The sequence below is a fragment of the Geotrypetes seraphini genome, chromosome 18, assembly GCF_902459505.1.
Source record: "Geotrypetes seraphini chromosome 18, aGeoSer1.1, whole genome shotgun sequence".
In the NCBI taxonomy this organism is placed as follows: domain Eukaryota; kingdom Metazoa; phylum Chordata; class Amphibia; order Gymnophiona; family Dermophiidae; genus Geotrypetes; species Geotrypetes seraphini.
In genome coordinates, this window is record NC_047101.1 from 36,210,608 (window position 1) to 36,231,816 (window position 21,209).

A 21,209-nucleotide genomic window follows, 5' to 3' on the forward strand; every position below is an offset into this window, starting at 1 on the left:
TAGAGAGGGACAGAAAGAGAGAGAGAAAGGGAGACAGAGAGAGAGAGAGAAAGAAAGAGAGAGAGAAAGGGAGAGGAACAGAAACAGAGAGAGAGAGATAGAGAGAGATTGGAGAAACTGGGACTCTTTTCCCTGGAGAAGAGGAGACTTAGAGGGGATATGATAGAGACTTACAAGATCATGAAGGGCATAGAGAGAGTAGAGAGGGACAGAAAGAGAGAGAGAAAGGAAGGGAGACAGAGAGAAATAGAGAGAGAGAGAGAGAGAGAGATAGAAAGAAAGAGAGAGAAAGGAGAGAGACAGAAATAGAAAGAGAGAGATAGAAAAGATTGGAGAAACTGGGACTCTTTTCCCTGGAGAAGAGGAGACTTAGAGGGGATATGATAGAGACTTACAAGATCATGAAGGGCATAGAGAGAGTAGAGAGGGACAGATTCTTCACACTTTCAAAAAATAAAAGAACGAGAGGGCATTCAGAAAAGTTGAAAGGGGACAGATTCAAAACAAATGCTAGGAAGTTCTTCTTTACCCGTGTAGTATAAATCATGTTTTATTGGCACACCATCAATAAACACACAAGACAACACGACCATACAACAAGGTCGCGAACATCAAATGTACCATCAAACACATTTTCACCCCAACCAAAGAATCCCCCAATCCCCACCCACTCCAAATCCCAAACCCCCACCCCAACCCAAACCCACACCATGAGACCCATTCCATACCCAAAACCCCCCAGCAAGAAAGGATTATGCTGAGCAAGCTGTTTGCTTATGCCGCTCAGCACAGATCAAACAAAACAAGAGATCCAATTCCCATCCTCCCACCCACAATGTGTAATCCCACCCTACCCCCTGAACTCCACATACGTCCAACCACTCATACCTACCTTTCACACTCTCTCAAACATCCACCCACCAACCCGGGGAAAACAGCTGAGAGCATAAGGTATCAACAACAGAGTGAATTCAAGACCAGACTTCTGGCCCTAGGGGAAAGCGAGGAAATGTAGGGGTCCCAGGTCTGCAGGAAAATCTTCGTCCGCCGGACAGATAATCGAGCATGGCGCTGCTCCAAGAGCATCAAATTATGAAAACGATTCCTCCAAGCCCAGTAAGCAGGCGCTATATCTTGCGTCCAAACGCTAAGAATGATCTTCTTTCCTATAACAGCACCCTTCCGGATCAGCAACCGATGTCTCCGAGCAGGCACTCGCAAAGATTCATATCTATCCAAAAGCAAGCCTACCGGAGACATCGGAATAGCATGACCAACCAGCCGCTCCAAAAAGCGGAGTACGGCTCTCCAAAAGACTTTCACTCGAGGGCATCCCCAAAATGCATGAAAAAAGGAGTTGCAACCCAGTGTACACTTAGGGCAGATTGGAGAAGAAATGCCCCCAACCTTGTGGACCCGCTCTTGGGAAAAATACGCTCTATACACCACTCGAAATTGGCATTCCCTCAGTTCTGCACTAATAGAAATAGAAGAGATACGACCAATAAGGGAAGGAAAGTTCAGGGACTCACCAGGTATGCCCAGATCTCTACCCCAGCGGCTCTCCAGAGCCGTATAAGACTTCTGAGGAGTAAGCCTCCGCAAAGCCCCATGCAACGCAGACACCGTCAAGCCACAAGCATAAAATTGGGCAAAAAATTGACGAAATTGGTTACCCAATCGGAACCGTAAGCCCGGGCGCGCCAAGGATCCCACATAATGATGAATTTGCCGGTACGCAAACAGACCTCCCACACCCAAAGAATGAAGCATGGGAAAATCTCCCCAAGGTCTCAGCGCCCCTTCCACATCCAATAAATGCTCAAGAAGAAGAAACCCTTCTCCAGTCCATCGCACAAAGACCGAGTTATCACAGCCAGGCAGAAACTGCGGATTCCCCCGTATAGACAACTGATCCGAAACTTGATGGTCCCCCCCCAGTAACCCTACCAATGCCTTCCACGAAAAACGCCACGACCTAAGGATGAAACTAGAACGGAACGCGGGAGGCAAGAGGCGAACAGGTAACTGAGACAGCGAAAACAAGTGCCAAGGAGAGAAAAGAGCATGTTCAAAGTCCCGAAAAAGATAGTCATCACTCTGTAAGTACCAGTCACCCAAAAATCGCAACAAGCAAGCCAGATTATAGAGGCCAATATCCGGGAGCCCCGCACCCCCGACCCCTCCTGAGCCGAACAGATAAGAGATCGATATCTGAGACTTCTTGCCCTGCCAGAGGAATCGGGTCAGCTGCCTATGAAGCCGTTGAAGATCGCTACGACGCAGACAAAGAGGCAGCAACTGGAGTACATACAACCAGCGGGGAAAAATAACCATCTTATACAACTGAACCCTTCCATAAAAAGAGAGAGGTAAAGACATCCACTTTGCAAAACAACCCTCCGTAGCGGCCAACAAAACATCTACATTAGCACGATATAACCGTCCCACACTGCTCGTGAGTTGCACTCCCAAATATTTGAATACACCATCCGCCCACCGTAAAGGAAACTGCCCCGGCCACTCCAAGCGCACCGCCTCGGCCGTAGCTAATGCCAAAGATTTATCATAATTCAATTGGAAGCCCGAAAAATCGCCATACTCCGTAAAAAGCGACATAAGAGCAGGAAAGGAGTCCCACGGGGAGGTCAAATGAACCAACAAATCGTCTGCAAACGCCGAAATCTTAAACTCTCGGCCGCCAAGAGAAACACCCCGAACCGCCGGATTAGCAGAGATTTCGCGAATTAAGGGATCCAAGGTGAGTACGAAAAGAAGAGGAGACAAGGGGCAACCCTGTCTAGTACCCCGCTGAATTGGAAACACCGCCGAAGAAACTCCATTAACCAGCACCCTAGCCAGCGGATCATGATATAATGCAGCCACCGCATCACTAAAGAAACCTCCCATACCATAATGTTGAAGAGTACAAAACAAAAAATCCCACAAAACCCTATCAAAGGCCTTATGGGCATCAAAACTGACCAGCAAAGAAGAAACCTGCTCCCGCTCCACCCACTCCAGCGAAGTCAATATTGTACGTAAATTGCGAGTGGACGACCGTCCTTTGACGAACCCAACTTGAGGCTCCGCCACCAGAGAGGGCAAAATACCCGCCAACCGGTTGGCCAACAATTTAGCAAAGAATTTAGCTTCAGCATTCAACAGGGATATGGGGCGATACGAGGAGGCCTGTAATGGGTCCTTGCCGGGCTTAAGCAGAACCACAATCTGAGCAACCCGAAGAGAAGGCGGAAGAGCCCCCTCGCGTACCGCAGTGTTAAACACATCAACCAGAACCGGGGCCACGTCCGCAAGTAGAAGTCTATAGAATTCACTGCGAAAGCCATCGGGTCCCGCCGCCTTCTGCAGCGGAGAACTACCAAGAACCAGCGATAGCTCTTCAACTGTAAAAGGAGCTTGCAAACGCGCATTCTGAGCTTCTGTCACCACCGGATGAGAGACCTGATCCAAATAAAGATCACCCGCCAACGAAGAAACCGGTGGAGCAGCATACAACTCCTGGAAATAATGATGAAACACCGCCGCCATATCCTCATCTTTGTGGACCAAACCACCATCTGCCCGGCGGAGATGGAGAATTGGGGAAAACCCCTTAGCACGTCGAATCAAATTTGCCAGAAGCTTACCGCTCTTATTAGCATGTAAATACAGTTGAAATTTATAGTATGCCAAAGATTTCATTGCCCGATCATGTAATAGTTCCCGCAACGACAACTGCGAAGCCAATAATAACGCTCTATTGATTCCGGTGGGATGAGCCCCATAGCGGCGACGATCCTCCTGAACCTGGCGCTCCAGCCGGAGCACCTGACGGTCGCGCCTTTTTTTCTTTCGGCTAGAGTAAGCAATGATCTCACCCCGCAACACCACTTTAGCAGCCTCCCAGTAAAGAAATGCGTCACCCCTATGAGACGCATTGTGAAAAGCATAGTCCTTCCATTTATCCACCAGGAAAGCATGAAACTCCTGATCAGAATAGAGCGAGAGAGGAAACCGCCAATGAAAGCCCCCAGGGGTATCTCCAGGAAACTCTAAAATAAGAACAATCATAGCATGATCCGAAACATCATATCCCCCAATCTCCGCCGAGCTCACCTGCGAAAACAGGGAATCCGTGAGCAACCAATAATCAATACGGGACTGCGTTGCATGGGCACTAGATGTGTGAGTGTAGTCGCGGTCGCCAGGATGTAACACCCGCCACACATCAATCAAAGACATAGAAGAGGCAAACAAGGGAAGGCCTCTATTCGGGGCATACCTGTCGTGAGGAAGGGGATTAGATTTGTCAATAGTGGGATCAAAAGCTTGATTAAAATCCCCACCCAACACCACTGGAAGGTCCTGGTGAAGAAGTCTGGTAAGGGAACGCATAAAGGACCCATCCCAAGTGTTAGGAGCATATATATTACACAAGAGCAAATCCTGCCTATTAAGTGTCACTTTAGCAACCAGATAACGCCCCTGCGGGTCAGACCATACCTTATGGGTAGTCAAATGCAGACCCTTACGACATAAAATGACTACCCCCGCCTTCCGGTGCAGACCCGAAGACTCCAAGATCTCACCAACCCACCACCGGCAGAGTTTAGCATGTTCCGCAGAAGAGAGGTGGGTCTCCTGCAAAAATGCTATATCCACCTTTTGTCGATTCAATGCACTAAGAATTTTTTGGCGTTTAACAGGAGATGTGATACCATGGACATTCCAGGAAATAAACTTAATTACCATGAGTAGGAAAAGCTAAGAGAAAAAGAAAAATAGCTGAATAGACTACCGGGGGAACCGTCCCAGCCAGCGGCTCCTTCCCAGAGCAAAAAGTCATCCATAGTCCAAAAAAAAACACAAATACAGCCAAACACCAATACCCCGGGTCACACAACCACCTCCAGTCACACCCAAACACACCCTTCCAAACATTCCACACATACATACCCCCCTCCCCAGCCCAACCCCCAACCACCCAGCAGCCCTCCCCCCCCCCAACAACCTCCCAAACTCCCATCCCCAAATTTTCATGCACAGATCTGGGAGAAACCCAGATACCAATCACGCTGAAAAGCCCTCCCGAGCCCACCCCCCAACTTCCATAGAAACTAAACACAAACCCACGAAGAAGAAGTACTGGAAATTAGCCTAAAGACATATCTCAACAAATAAACAAGAATGCATAATTACTGCGGAGGAACAGGCAGTTATGCGGGGAAACATTCCCAATATAAGCCGCAAAAAAAGACAACATATCAATAAATAAAACAAAATAAATCCCCCTTATGTTGAGAGAAACCAAACGAGAGCTATGTCAAAAGCAGATGGAGGCACCATGGCAGAAAAGCACGCCATCCCCCACAGAGGAACAGCGCCCTATAATCCAATACACAGTCAAACAAGAACAGCAGGAACAAATCCAAAGGGCTGGAGTCCTCGGACATGGGTCAGGCAGAGAACCTGGCAGCAGCCCCCTAATCTCCAGCACCACCGCCCCACCGTCAGTCCATGGCAAAGTCCAAGGCAGCTTGCTAGCAGCATCAAAACAGCAAGAGATCCAGCCCAGTACAGTCCAGAAACCAGAAACCAGGAAACAGAGGACGATCAGGGGCTAGGCGCCGCTCCCGCCAGACGATGCACATAAGCCAAGGCATCAGCCGCAGAGTCAAAAAAGTGAGAGCGACCTTCATGTTGAACTTTGAGGCGTGCAGGATAGAGAAGCGCGAACTGGATACGCCGCTCATGGAGTTGACGGCAAACAGCGGCATATTCCTTTCTCCGGGCAGCCAATTGAACCGAGAAGTCCTGGAAGCACAAAATCTTCTGATTTTCATAGGTGAGGGGGCCTTTCGCCCGAATAGCCCGCAGGATCTCCACCTTGTGGGCATAATTCAACACCTTGAAGATTACCACTCTCGGACGGGTAGCATCTTGGCGGCGAACTCCTTCTTTACCCGTGTAGTGGACACCTGGAATGCGCTTCCAGAGGGCGTAATAGGGCACAGTACGGTACTGGGGTTTAAGAAAGGATTGGACAATTTCCTGCTGGAAAAGGGGATAGAGGGGTATAGATAGAGGATTACTGCGCGGGTCCTGGACCTGTTAGGCCGCCACGTGAGCGGACTGCTGGGCGCGATGGACCTCGGGTCTGACCCAGCGGAGGCATTGCTTATGTTCTTATCTATATCTAATTTGTTGCCTCACCATACTGCAGTGAAGAAATCCCAAGGAGCCTTTTTCACTTGCCTTGAGGAAGTGACATTTCAGTCTTATCATCAAGCTTTCTTCACAGCAGTATGGTGAGACTGTTTGTGCTGCCTTTTATAGATTACCACCTGGCTAATTGCATATTTCTATTTTGGGATAAATGTTGAACTTCATGCAGTCTTTCTTTGGAGGCAAAATAAATTTAAAAAAACCAAAAGTGGCTCTAAATTGTATCTTTAAATTGAGATAGACTGTCAACAGTCATGCAGCATTTAGAAATTTCTAAAATAAGAGTGGAAGCCAGTAGGACAACCTATTTAAGCAACTGTTGTTTTCAATATTGGATATAATACCCTCATTTGTGTGGTTGCTTTCTTCTGTATAAGAGGAGGTACAGAAAAGTTCTCAGCCCAACCAACTTCCTAAATTCTGCCACTGTAGCTGAAAGAGTGCTATTTTATTTTGCAGAGTGCCAATTTGCAGAATTGTAATGCAATGTTTTGACATCGTTTCAGATCATTAACTGAACCATGTCAACAAAAAGTGTGGAATTTTCAAGTGTGGCACTCCGAGTCATCACGAAGTGTCTATTCCTGCAGAAGAAAGCTCCAAAGGAAATCCTTGAATGTATGATGCAAACATTGTGTAACAAATGCCCATCATACTCCACACTGAAGAAATGGTATGCAAACTTTCAGCAAGGAGATTTTGAGACCAAAGATTCAGCCAAGGTCCGGGAGGCCTCAAACAATGTCAACTCCTGAAATTGTTGACTATGTCCATGAATTATTTTGACAGAGAGGCAAATACAGTGGTACCTCGGTTTGCGAGTGTTTTGCAAGACGTTGCAACGTCAGAGGGAAGGCTTCCAGATGAGGCACTGGAAGTGCAAGGTGCAATTAGTACTATTATGGGGGCGGGGTCTGGGGTGGAGATTGGGTAGAGAGGGGTGGGGTCTGGCCCACGACTTAGCCCAGTGTTCTTCAACCGCCGATCCACAGAATAATTATTTTATTTCTGACGGTCCATAGGTGGAAAAAGGTGGGAAAAAACACTGGCATAGAACATCCACCTTACTCACCAGATCTTGCTCCATCTGACTATTTTCAGTTTCAAAATCTTAAAAAGGGTTTTTTTTTTTAGAAAGGGTGACATTTTTCAAGTGATTCAGAGGTCCTTGCAGCACTATTTCAGAGCAGAGCAGCATTTCAGTGGTCATTTAGACCCCCTTTTATCAAGCTACATTAGGGTTGTTTTTTTTTATTGCCGGCCGCTGCGACAAAAGCTCCAACACTCATAGAATCATGCATCATTCAAGACAAGGTTGTATTAAGTTCCTACTGGAACAGAACATACACAAGTAAGGCTAGACTCAAATAGGGCACTGGTCTTTGACCTAAGGGCCGCCGCGTGAGCGGACTTCTGGGCACGATGGACCACTGGTCTGACCTAGCAGAGGCAATTCTTATGTTCTTATCACTCTTTTAAACGTTAAATTTGCATTTCAAACTTATACCATGCTACAAGGAGGAAAAAAGCCTCAGAACCCCATCGTCAGCCAAAACGAATCTTGCTGAAAGGGTAAGAACCTCACAGGCTTTAAAAAAAAAACCCTCCTTGCTCACTATTACTCTTGCTTTTAAACCCTGTAACAGTGAGCAAGGTGGCTTTTTTTTAAGCCCGTGAGGTTCTTACCCTTTCTCTGACCAGGGCGGTGGACAAACAGCCGGGGCGGGGCGGGCCGCCCCCCCCAGCGGAAAGAAGACGGGGGGACAGGGCGAGTGGGACGGGACGCGGCGGCTAGGGATACGGAACCCTATCGGGCCCGAAGCGGCCGCAGAGTAGAAATCGGGGGAGATCAAACACATATTTCTCTCCCTCGCAGCAGGAGGGCGGCGGTGGAGCTCTCCGGAGGCAGACACGACGTGCGGCAACGGAGGAGGACGAAATTCGGCCACGTGGGCACCACTCAAACCCTCCCGACCGGTGGGCTGGGCTGTTGACTCCACTCCTTAGCCGCGGGTCGCGTCAGGGCCAGCGGCTCGCGGCACAGACAACCAGCGACCGGCATTCAAGGCCAGCGACTCCCCTCCTCCTAGGCCGCGGGCCGCGTTGGGGCTAGCGGCTCACGGCACCAACTGTATCCGACCGGCGCTCCGGGGCGGTGCGCCCCCTGGCCGCGTGTGCAGCGGCCCAACCCCCTCTCCGCCAGGACTCACCCATCCGGCAGCTGCATAAGCGTCCCGTGGGGAAACCGACACCGGTCCGAGACACTCCGGTGTGCAGCTGCCGGAGAGAGGACGCAGGAGAGGAAAGTCCGCCGCTGGAGCTGGAAGCGCCGGTACCTGCGAGGTAACAGACCGCCAAAAGGTGGGAGGAAGGGAAGCCGCGTCTCTCTCTCGGGATCGCCGTATCGAAAGGGCGACCTCCCTTCCACTCCCTCCTGTCCCCTAAACCCCCCCCCCTTGCGTCTTTGTTGATTGGCCCTTCCTTTTCCTCCCTTCCCCCTCCCCCCTCCCATCCTTTCGCTCCGGCTTCGGCCGCGCTCCTCCCTAGGCGGTATCGGAGCTTGTTCTTTCTCGTCTTTCAGCAAGATTCGTTCTGGCTGAGGATGGGGATCTGAAGCTTTTTTCCTCCTTGTAGCAAGGTACAAGTTTGAAATGCAAGCTTAGCTTGTTAAAAAGAGTGAGCAGGCATATTTAGTGTATGAATTTAAAGAAACCTACTCTATCTGGATATTGTCGATGGTGACACACCCAGCGTTCCCCAATACCGAGAAATGCTTTGTCATGTGGTAACTGCATTGCAGATAATGCAGACATAATAATCTCTACCTATGTTGCATTAAAATAGATATATGCCTGCTGGTTGGGAAGTCAGGCAGCCAAACCCTTTGAAAATTGATGACTTTAGTGAATCGGGTCCTTAGTGGGAGGATCAGCTTAAAACATTCAGTCCAATTTTCTCTTGTGTAAGGCTCCCGGAAAATTGTAGATGATATTCATAAATAATGAATGCATTTACTTAGGTCCAGTTAATGAACACTATCTCTGTACCGAGTCTGTGCTGGCAATGCAGTTTCTTTTCTCTACTGCCTCAGAGTTAGTGATCCTCACCTTGTTATTTAAGTGCATGGCTTCAGGGATTTTGGACGGCATGGAGCTATTCAAGGAAATGCACTGTGAACCGGACAAAGAAAGAAAAGCACACAGAAAAATACAAGCAGCATAGACAATAACAGTAAGAAACCATATCATTAAAAAAAAAGCAAACCAAGGAGCACAGGTTCAAATTCCACTGTAACTTGGAGCTACTTTCAGGGACAGAAAAATACTTACTGTACTCTACGGTTAATAATAATAATAACTTTATTCTTGTATACCGCATTACCATGGAAGTTCTATGCGGTTAACAGATGAAGAGACTGTACATTTACAGCGAAGTTACAATTTCGTTAATGTTACATTTACATTTTAGACGATACATATTCGGGCAAGTTACCTATACATTCTAGACAATAAGTATACGGTGAAGTTATTTTGGCAGCTAGGTTATATGTTCAGAGTAGTTACATTTGTTATAAGTTCGATACAGCGGCGTTACAAATGGCGGTGTTACGTGAGGCGGTAAGGGTCTGGGGGGAGAGGTCAGAAGAGAAGGGAGGAGGAGGGAGGATAAATCAGAGGAATTTGTCAAAAAGGTAGGTTTTAGTTAACTTCCTGAATGTTTGATAGTGGGGGGAATTGGAGATGAGAGTGGAGAGGTTAAGGCAGAGCTTGAAGGAATGGGATAGGGGCAAGGGTAGAATTTGCGGGGACAGGATGGGGATGCTGAAATCCCATGGGGACGAGGACAAATTTGCTCCCGTTTCATTCTTTAATTTGAACCTCTTTGTCTTAGTTTATAGGCCTCTGCACAAACCACTAGGCTAATACTCTGCTCTGTAATGATGACTCTGTGGCTATTTTCATAAGAACGTTGACACAGACATGTTTGTGCCCTGTTCATAAGAGCATAAAAATTGCCCTACTGGGACAGACCAAAGGTCCATCAAGCCCAGTTTCCTGTTTCCAACAGTGGCCAACCCAGATCCCAAGTACCTGGCAGGAACCCAAAGAGCAGCAACATTCCAGAGCTGAGATTGTGGTGTCATAATGCCTCATTCCACCACCAGTGTCTAAGAGCCAACCTCAGCAGTGATGTCATAATGCCTTCATTCCACCACCAGTGTCTAAGAGCCAACCTCAGCAGTGATGTCATAATGCCTTCATTGTCTTATACTTGGCTCATATAAGAACATAGGAGTTGCCATACTGGGACAGACCAAAGGTCCATCAAGCCCAGTTTCCTGTTTCCAACAGTGGCCAACCCAGATCCCAAGTACCTGGCAAGAACCCAAAGAGCAGCAACATTCCAGAGCTGAGATTGTGGTGTCATAATGCCTCATTCCACCAATGCCTAAGAGAGAAACTTATCAGTGATGACACAATGGTGTGATTGTCCTATACTTGGCTTGCACGAGAACATAACAGACTGAAGGTCCATCAAGCCCACGATCCTGTTTCCAACAGTGGCCACCCCAGGTCCCAAGTACCTAGCTAGATCCCAAGTAGTAAAACAGGTTTGACGCTGTTTATCCTATGAATAAGCAGTGGATTTCCCCAAGGATATAACTCTGCTGGAGAGGGTGCAGAGGCGAGCCACGAAACTAGTCAAAGGTATGGAAAATTTGAGCTACAAAGAACGCCTCAGAAAACTGGGACTATTCACCCTCGAGAAGAGAAGATTGCGAGGGGATTTGATAGAGACTTTTAAAATATTAAAAGGATTTGATAAAATAGACCAGGAAACAGCCTTTTAACATTTTCGGAGGTGACACAGACGCGGGGTCATAGCCTGAAACTGAGCGGCAGCAGGTTCAGGACAAATGTTAGGAAGTTCTGTTTCGCACAGCGAGGGGTTGGCGCTTGGAATGCCCTCCCAGAGGAGGTTGTGGCGGAGACTACTGTTCGGGGTTTCAAGCGCAAGTTGGATGCACACCTTCTTGCAAATCATATTGAGGGATACGGGAAATCCGGGTCTCCAAAAAGGAGTACCTAAATGGGCCGCCGCGTGCGCGGATCGCCGGACAAGATGGACCTCGGTCTGATCCGGTGAAGGCATTTCTTATGTTCTTATGGACTTCTCTTTTACAAAATTATTCAAACCTTTCTTGAACCCCATTCTCCGGCAACAAATTCCAGAGTTTAATTACACTTTATGTGACAAAATATTTTCTCTGGTTTGTTTTAAATCTACTCCTTAGTAGCTTCGTCGGATGCCCCCTAGTCCTAGTATTTTTGGAAAGAGTAAACAAGCGATTCACATCTACTCTCTCACTCCACTCAGTAATTTATAGACCTCTATCATATCACCCCTGAGCCATCTCTGCTCTAAGCTGAAGAGCCACAGCCGCTCTAGCCTTTCCTCATAGGGAAGTCGCCCCCATCCCTTTTATCATTTTTGTTGCCCTTCTCTGTACCTTTTCTAATTCCAAAAAAGAGATATGGCAACCAGAACTGCACACAGTATTTAAGTTGTGTCTGTACCATAAGGGCATTATAACATTTTCATCTTTATTTTCTATTCCTTTCCTAATAATTTTTAACATTCTATTTGCCTTCTTTTTATGTTCATTAAGTTTTTTTTTTATTATATAAATTATGAATACAAACAAATCATAACAGAATACATTATATAGGAACCAAAGTTTGTCCCAAACAATAATAGTCACATTAAACAATAAAAAAAAAAACCAACATTAATACAATCAATCAATACACAAATGAAAGTAACAGCATGGATGTATATTAATAATGATATTCAGCAAAATTAATTTGATGTTGTCTCCTTCTAAACTAATGTTTATGGCTCATCTTAAATATTATATTTGCCTTCTTAGCTGCCAATGCACATTGAGCATCTAGATCAGGGGTGTCCAACCTGCGGCCCAAGGGCCGCATGCGGCCCAGTGAAGTATTTTGTGCAGCCCCGGTCGAGGGCGATGCAGTGTTTTCCTTTGCTGTCCTCGGGTGTTTACTGTCTTGCTGGCTCCTTCCTCTGTTTTGCTGCAGCGTCTTGCGGCCCCAGAAACATTTTTTTCGGCCAATGCGGCCCAGCGAAGCCAAAAGGTTGGACACCCCTGATCTAGATCTTTTCCCTTGGTGGTGACTCCTAACGTGGAACCCAGCATCAAATAGCTATAGTTCGGGTTCCTCTTTCCAGTGACCTGAGGGTGCACGGCACCCAGGGTGGTGGTGTCCACCCCCAACCCTCTTCTTGCTCCCCCCTGCTGCAAGTGCCATCCCATTCCTTTCCCCTTTACCTATTTAATTTTCCAGGTGCGAGTGGCATCACAAATTTGCTCTCCCTCTGATGTCACTTCCTAGGTGCGGGACATGGAAGTGATGTCAGAGAGAGCCGACACCAATGCAGGCAGCACATTTGTGATACTGCTCGTGCTGGGAAAGCAAAGAGGTACGAAGGAAGGGAAGGGACTCATGCACGCGACAAGGGGTATTGGGAAGAACGAGGGGTGGAGAAGAGGATTGGGGGTGCCAATGCACCCACCAACAGCGCCCAGGGATGACCACCCCCATACTACGCCATTGCCTCTTTCCCATATGCATCACTTTGCACTTGCTCACAATAAACGTCATCTGCCATTTTGAGGCCTAGTCTTCCAGTCTCACAAGGTCCTCTTGCAATTTTTCACAATCCTTTCACAATGTAACAACTTTGTGACATTTATAATTTAAATGTTTCAGTTTGTAAAATGGTTGTTTAAGGTGGATGTCTCTAGCATAAAGATGTCCTTCTGCCATATTTTGAACAGGAAATTCCAACATTTTTCCTGTTTGAAAATTGGCTATGAGATGGACATTTTATTTGGATGTTTTTTTGCTGGATGATTTTTTTTCAAAAATGTTCCTCTATACCACTGTCTCTCAAACTTTCTCGAGCCGGGGCACACTAAAGGTACTAGCCACCGCTTGAGGCACCCAGAAGTGCGCGGATGTTGCCTTGATGACATCACGCATATGCATGACATCATCATGTGCAGAGGCCCTCCAGATGGGCCCTGAGATGCCAGTAGGGGGTGCCAGCAGGGAAGAGGGCTGGAGAGAAGGAGAGGCACTGGCGTCAGCTGATTACATACAGCAGTGTTTCTCAACTACTTCAAGCTAAGTACCCCCTAAGCAGGGCCGCCATCAGGGCAGTACTACCAGTCCTGCATTCAGGGGCCCGGAGCTGACAGGGGGCCCGGGCTCCCCCAGGGTCCTAGGCAGTGTTCTAAGGCAGGGGGGCCAGTAGCTTGCCAAGGCAAAGTGAGTCGATCACCAAGGACTCACTTTGTCTTGGCGATCTAATCTATCGGGCCGATCAGTCTTCCTCTCCCCGACGTCAATTCTGCAGTCGGAGAGGAAGTTCGGGCCAGCCAATCGCTGCCTGGCTGGGCGGAACTTCCTCTCTGACGGCAGAATTGACGTCGGGGAGAGGAAGACTGATCGGCCCGAAGCAGGGCGGGCATGCGTCGGCGTCGGCTTTGGGGCCTGTTATCCATTGGTGGGTCCTGTTCCCCGATGGCAGCGGCAGTGGCTTGGGGAACGGCAGGGAGAAAGAAAGAAAGAAAGGGGGCAGGCAGGGAAACAGAAGGAAAGAAGAGAAACAGAAAAAGAGAAAGAAAGGTCAGGGAGAGAGGAAGAAAAAGTTGGGGGAGGGAATGAGGTGTGGAAGAGAGGAAGCATACAGGCTGAAAGAAGGGAAGAAAGTTTGGATGCACAGTCAGAAGAAGAAAGTGCAACCAGAGACTCATGAAATCACCAGACAAGGTAGGAAAAATGATTTTATTTTAAATTTAGCAAAGTGGAGGCAGTATTACCACAGTTTTCAAAGGAATTTGCCCAAATAAATTAATAGTTAACTGGGTAAATTTCCAGAGATGAAAAATTCCCTTCACTTACTATGAACAGTTCTGAATTTATATCTGCTGTCTATATTTTACAATATGGTCCCCTTTTACTAAACCGCAATAGTGGTTTTTAGCGCAGGGAGCCTATGAGTGTCAAGAGCAGCGCTGGGCATTCAGCGCAGCTCCCTGCGCTAAAAACTGCTATTGTGGTTTAATAAAAAGGATGGAGGGTATATTTGTCTATTTTTGTATGGTTGTTACTGAGGTGACAATGCATAGAGTCATCTGCCTTGACCTCTTTGAAAAAAACCCAGAATAGGAATGATAATTAACATTTTCTCAGCGTATAGTGTGCTTTGTGTTTTTTAATTTTATTGTTGGTAGATCATTTTGACTTGGTCATTTTAAAGTAGCTCACAAGCTCAAAAAGTTTGGGCACCTCTGAGCTAGAGCGTTGAAACTGTGTACAGTATTTCTATTTTATCCCCCCTTTTACAAAACTGTGGAGCGTTTTTTAGCGCCAGCCATGGTGGTAGCAGCTCTGATGCTCAGAATTCTATGAGCGTCAGGGCTGTTACCACTGTGGCTAAAATCCACACTACAGTTTTGTAAAAGGGGGTTAGTTTGTGATGACATATTCCATACTAGGCGAAGGTGTTTTCTGTGTTCTGTGTGTTCGAAAGACATGGTTTTCTGTTAGGATTGACGGTGTAGGATTGATCTGTGCTGGTCTGGCTTGTTTAGTTTTACAATGGGTGTATTGATGTACTGCTCACTGCAATATGTAAGATGCCGCCTTTTCCTAGGTACTCATGTGTGACGTGTGGTTTGTTACTAAAAATCATGTTTTTCTTACAGATGGGGGGGTGGGGGTGCCAAAAAATGATGGGCCCCGGGTGTTACATATGCTACGTACGCCACTGTATGTAAAGATACCAGAAAGCTGGCGTAGCAAAAACTTTAAGTAAATTGTTATTCTTCTAAGTTTTGAGTATTTAACCCTCCCACAATCTCACGGGCACTCGTTTCAAGTTTATTGAGATTTTGATTTAAACGCAATATCAAATATTTTCAATGCGTATAACAAAAATAAATTTGGGGAAATAAATAAAACCATTTGAACAATAAACATACAAACATATCCATAGATGATTAAAATTACATAAGGAGTACAAGGATAAACTACATTTGTTTAAAAGTGCGTTCTCTGCGCCTGCTCATAAATTTGTTGACTGGAAGGATCCAGCAATGTGGCCAGATGCCATTCAGGACAAAGACAGAGAAAGAATTGTGCAATTTGGATTAATGATGGAAGATGATTTAAAGCAAATGAGTAAAGATCTTGACGGACGTTCTTTTTATGAATATCTCCTCTATGCCAAATCACCCAATGGACGTGAGAAGATTTTACGGGACTGGCTTAGGTGGAGCATTAGCAGAAAAGTATGTGTGTATTCGGTCCATGGAAGAAGGGGGGGTGTCGGGGGGGGGGGAAAGGGGTGCGTGGGGGGCCCAATAGGATTGCTCAGTAAGGGGCCCAGAAATTTCTGATGGCGGCCCTGCCCCTAAGTCTAACAAATATCAACTGAGTACCCCAACCACATACCTAGGCCCACCCAAGCTCTGCCCCAGATCACATCCCCTTTACTAATTGTGTAATTTCATATGCACACAATATACACAGCAGATATAAATTCTCAAAAATGACACATTTTAATCACTATATAGAAAAAATAATAATTTTACCTACCGGCGATCCTCTGCAGGCTGCTGTAATTAGCTTTAAAGGTGAGACTGGGAGATCAGGGGGGAAGACGGAGGATGCTAGAGAGAAGGGGGAAACATGCAGGCCTTCGGCGAATCGGGCAGCGCTGGCGCTATACCACGTAGGGAAGTCATCTGGCAGGCACCTCTCTTCCTCCTCAGTGTGGCACACAGTTTGAGATGCACAGCTCTACTCTGTAATGATAGGCTGTATCTAACTGTGGCAGGAAAAAGAATCCTTAGTGAGAAATTCAGCCCATATATATCTAATCTAATCTAATCTAATCTAAACCTTAAGTTTATATACCGCATCATCTCCATGAGAATGGAGCTCGACACGGTTTACAAGAACTTAAAATAGTGGGTAGAGAAGAAGAAAAAGGATTACATGAACTTATGTGTAGAAGGGGGGAAGGATAGAGCTACAATTTGCTGAAAAGCCAGGTTTTCAGTTGTTTGCGGAATAACTGAAGGGAGCTCAGGTTCCGCAGCGGGGTGGTGAGGTCGTGCCAAAGACCTGTGATTTTGAAGAGAAGAGATTTTCCCAGTTTGCCTGAATAGTGGATGCCGCGTGGAGAGGGGAAGGCTAGTTTAAGCCTTTGGGCAGTTCTGGAGGAGTCGGGACTGGAGGAGTTGAAAGACAGTGGGATAAGAGGAGGCAGGATTCTGTGAATGATCTTGAAAGCCAGGCAAGAACATTTGAAATGGATTCTGGAGATTATTGGGAGCCAATGAAGTTTGGCAAGGAGTGGGGAGGCATAGTCAGACTTGCGTTTTGAGAAGATCAGTTTGGCTGCAGTATTCTGGATTAGCTGGAGTCTTAGAATACTTTTTTTTGATAGATTTAAGTAGATGGCGTTGCAGTAATCTAGTTTGGAGAGGATGATGGATTGGACAAAGTGTTGTTGGCTGAAGTAGGATCTAGCTTTCCTCAGCATGTGAAGGCTGAAAAAGCATGATTTTGCCAAGGAGTTGAGGTGGTCATTGAGGGAGAGAGAGGAATCGATAGTGATACCAAGGACCTTGCATGAGAACTCGAGCTGTAGTGTATCGCCTGTGGGTAGTGTGAAAAGTGTGGGCAGGTGTTCGAATTTTGGGCCGAGCCAGAGTAGTTTTGTTTTAGATTCGTTTAGTTTCATCTGTACCGAGAGGGACCAGGCACGGAGTCTCATTATGCAAGCTGTAATGTTTTCGTGGAGGTTGGTGAGGTTCTGGTCAGTCTCAAGGAGGACAAGGATGTCATCTGCATAAGTGTAGATTGTTTCCAGGGGGGATAGTTGAAAGAGTTTCAGGGAGGACATGTAGATGTTAAAGAGGATAGGGGAAAGGGGTGATCCTTGAGGGACACCGCAAGATGGAGTCCAAGGAGTGGACATGGTGCCATTTGTGTTGACGGTGTAGGAATGGGAGCGTAAGAAGTTTGAGAACCACATTTAAACTATGCATTTAAACTAGCAGGTGGGAGTGACCTACATAAGGAGGTGGGTCATTTTCAGGTAGTCACTCCCAACAAAAGCAACAATATTAAACAACAATATTAGCAATGTAGTAGATGGTGGGATTCCTAAGATTCCGGTTGGCCCATATGCCGTAGGCCCTTCCCTGGTGCATTCCACAATGCACCGGGAAGGGGTTCGCCTCATTTTGACAGAGGCAGGCCTGCCGGCTAGACAGTAGGAAGAGGTTAGTGGGGGGTTCGGGGAGGGGGGTAGCAGAGGTGGGGGGACCGTGTGTGGGTCTTGGGAGGGGGGTTAGCAGAGGTTTGGGAGGATCCATGCATGGGTGGGTGTTCCGGCAGGAGGGATTAGGCACCCTCTTGCTGGCGATCTTTAGGGGGGAGTGATCCGGGCAGGAGGGATTGGGCATCCCTCCTGCCACGTTCGTTCGGGGTAGGTGGGGGGTATTTTACGCAGGAGGGATTGGGTATCTTTCCTGCCGCGTTCGTTTGGAGGGGGGGACTGGCGGCCGCTAAACTTATTGGAGCAGGGAGATCCCTTGCCACGATAAGCTTAGCGGCCGCGTCTACCTTGTAACCGGGTCTGGGGCCTGCGTGAGACTCCTCAGCACATACAGTGGTTACATAACAATGACACCTGCGTGTGACCCAGACTGGAGCCACCCTGCAGTCAAGAAATGACACCAAGAACCAAAAGCAAAAATAAACCACAATTCCTCAGAATGAGAAGTAAAAAAAAATTCAGGTTTTATTTTCTTCAAAGTAATAAGGGCAGGCTTATTAGAAGTCCTACTCAAAACAGGTAAGTGAAATATCTTCAGTCCAAGTTCACCCAGCAAAGTAATGAACAGTCCAAACATAAATAAAACAAAAAAAAAAATACTTTTTTTTTTTTTCTTCACCCCACTGGGTTTTATGTTTTCCTTAGCTCTCAATTAACCATGCTCCTAAACAGGGCATTTTAGTTCCTTCCAAACACTGAATAACACAATAGGGTTTAAGGCACTGGCTGCCCTATTGCTAGTGTTTCAAAAGAAGCCTCTGACAGCCAAGCCTTGCACTGTCAGGATAAGGAGAGTGCCTCAGGTTTGCTTTACTTTTTAGCTTATAATAGCTTCAAATTTCCCTCCCAGATTATAGCAAACCTCTCCCTCAATTCAGGCACCAACAGCTTCTTAACAAAAAGAAAAACAGAGCAGAAAAATAACTACAAAGTCCTTCAAGGTTCAGCTTCATTCAAGACAGTCTTTTACACACAGAAAGCTGAACAAAAACAAGGAGAGAAAAAAAAAATGCACTCACTGATTCTTCCCTGTTAGCTTCCTTTAGCAGGTACAGCTGGTAGACAAACCAACTTCCATGGCTTCCTCAGCCAAACTCATTTCCTCTGGTAAGAGTTCAGTTTCCAGTGGGAGTTCCAGCTCAGGCACAGTTTCTTCCAGAATATCTCCAGCCTCTTGTACCTCCATGGGTGAGACGGGTTCGCCTCTGCCTGGCCCAAGGAGACTCGCAGGGAGCAAAGGTCCCAACCTTCTCCCTAACCTGCTTCCTCCCTTGAACTGAGCTGCTGGTTTTGTACTGATTGGGCCACATCCTAACCTGGCTGATTCAGCAGTCCTCAAAGCAGCTCTAGAGCTCCTCCTTTGGTGACCTGAATATTGCTGGTCTAGGGGACTTTCAGGATATTCCAACTCCCTCTGGAGGTCAGGGTGAGAATCAGACCGATTCTTCCAAGGACAACCTTTGGGCACTCCTTTCCGGGTTTTACTGGGAGTCTCAATAGGAACCCTATCCGGAACCAGGGCAGGCACGAAGCCTGTCTGGTTACAACCTACAAATGTAGGTCCATCAAGCCCAGTAGCCCGTTTTCACAGTGGCCAATACAGGTCACTAGTACCTGGCCAAAATCCAAGGAATAGCAACATTCCATGCTACCGATCCAGAGCAAGCAGTGGCTTCCCCCATGTCTTTCTCAATAACAGACTATAGACTTTTCCTCCAGGAACTTGTCCAAACCTTTCTTAAAACCAGCATGTAAAGTAACGCTGCATATGCTGGAAATTCCACATTTTTAATATCCTCTTAATGTGTTCTCATTGGTCTTTTAGATTTCTATCATGTGAATATGCTATATGCAAATTTAAATCTTTAAAGACAGGATGTAACTTTAAAATGAATCATTTGGGCAATTGCCAGGGTGTGAGCAGAATATTGTAACACACACGTCTTTAACCCCCCCCCCCCCTCCTTTACAAAGCCACACTAGCTTTTTTGGCGCCAGCCGCCACAGTAACAGCTCCAGCGCTCATAGAATTCCTGTGAGTGTCTGAGCTGTTACTGCCGTGGCAGGCGCTAAAAACGCTAACATGGCTTTGTAAAGGAGGGGGTAAGTGATTGCCCGTATCTTAAACAAAAATAATTGCTACCTGTTTGAAGTTTTGGAAAAGATGAAAGATAAACTTCTTTGCAAGAAAAGTGAAAAAATTGTGCACTAGTCTCTGCTATTTGATTCATACTTTCCTTGCGTTCTTGCACTGAGGACGCACCGTTAAGTTTTGAGCTTGTTTCACTTTATTTAATTTGGCACATTTGATTTACTCACATGCAAGTGTATACCCATGATGGTGTATGGTATTAGGCTAAAGCAGGCCATAACACTATTCGCCGATGACGCCAAACTATGTAATATAGTAAGTGAATGCAGTTTACAGAGAGGGGAGACATGATCGAAACATTTAAGTACCTCACGGGACGTGTCGAAGTGGAAGATGATATTTTCTTTCTCAAGGGACCCTCGGCCACAAGAGGGCACCCGCTCAAACTCAGGGGCGGAAAATTTCATGGCGACACCAGAAAGTATTTCTTCACAGAGAGAGTGGTTGATCATTGGAACAAGCTTCCAGTGCAGGTGATCGAGGCAGACAGCGTGCCAGACTTTAAGAATAAATGGGATACCCATGTGGGATCCCTACGAGGGTCAAGATAAGAAAATCGGGTCATTAGGGCATAGACAGGGGGTGGGTAAGCAGAGTAGGTAGACTTGATGGGCTGTAGCCCTTTTCTGCCGTCATCTTCTATGTTTCTATGTTTCTTACTGATGTCAAGGCTATTTGAAAACATAAGAGCTTTTGATTTTTGGACAATTTGCTCTCAGAGTTTATGACTTCACACTGAAGATACACTTGTATAAAAACTTATGAACACATTTGTAAGTTAAAACACTGGTAAGTTCCTTGTGCGTTTATTGTTATTGCTTGATTTTGTGAAGATCTTTAATATTGTTAGAGCAATCTGTCTCGTGACTGATGGCATTAGAATCTGGAACTTTAATTTCTTGGGAAGTGTATTTGATGGTAGAATTCCATTATCACTTTCAATTAAAATACCTTGATTTTATAATGCTAAGGAGAGAGGTAGTTAAACAGCCCAAATTTATATTTTAAGATACAGCACAACTGTTTGGATGCAACAAATCTGTCAGGTCATATATTCCCACCATATATGCCAATGAATTGTATTTTTAATACTAGAAAGAGCTCCATACAAATTGTATAATAAGGTAATCAAAATGTGTAGTTTGCAATCAGATTGGATTGGATTTGAACCAATTTTTAATCAGGAAAAAAAAATCCTTGTCAAATGGAAAATCAACAGCTGGATAATTTACACTTCTTACTAAATGAAAGAGGTGTTTTCTATTTTAGGACAATTGGCTATAAGTGTTTGAAAAAATAAAAATAAAATGATTCATAAGCTTATCAATACTTGTATGGCAGGAAGTTGTATCATACTGTACCATAATTCTCAGGGCTCTATCAT

The 21,209-nt window shown here is 46.2% G+C and overlaps 1 protein-coding gene across 1 annotated transcript in view; it reads right to left on the reverse strand.

Moving 5' to 3' along the window:
- Positions 1-18,915, reverse strand: part of GABRG2 (gamma-aminobutyric acid type A receptor subunit gamma2) — a 224,204-nt gene extending 205,289 nt beyond the window's left edge. The window contains exon 1 of the mRNA XM_033927639.1: positions 18,693-18,915. The gene's annotated coding sequence lies outside the window, so the exon portion shown is untranslated. The remainder of the gene's footprint in view (positions 1-18,692) is intronic.
- Between the last annotated feature and the right edge of the window lie 2,294 nt (positions 18,916-21,209).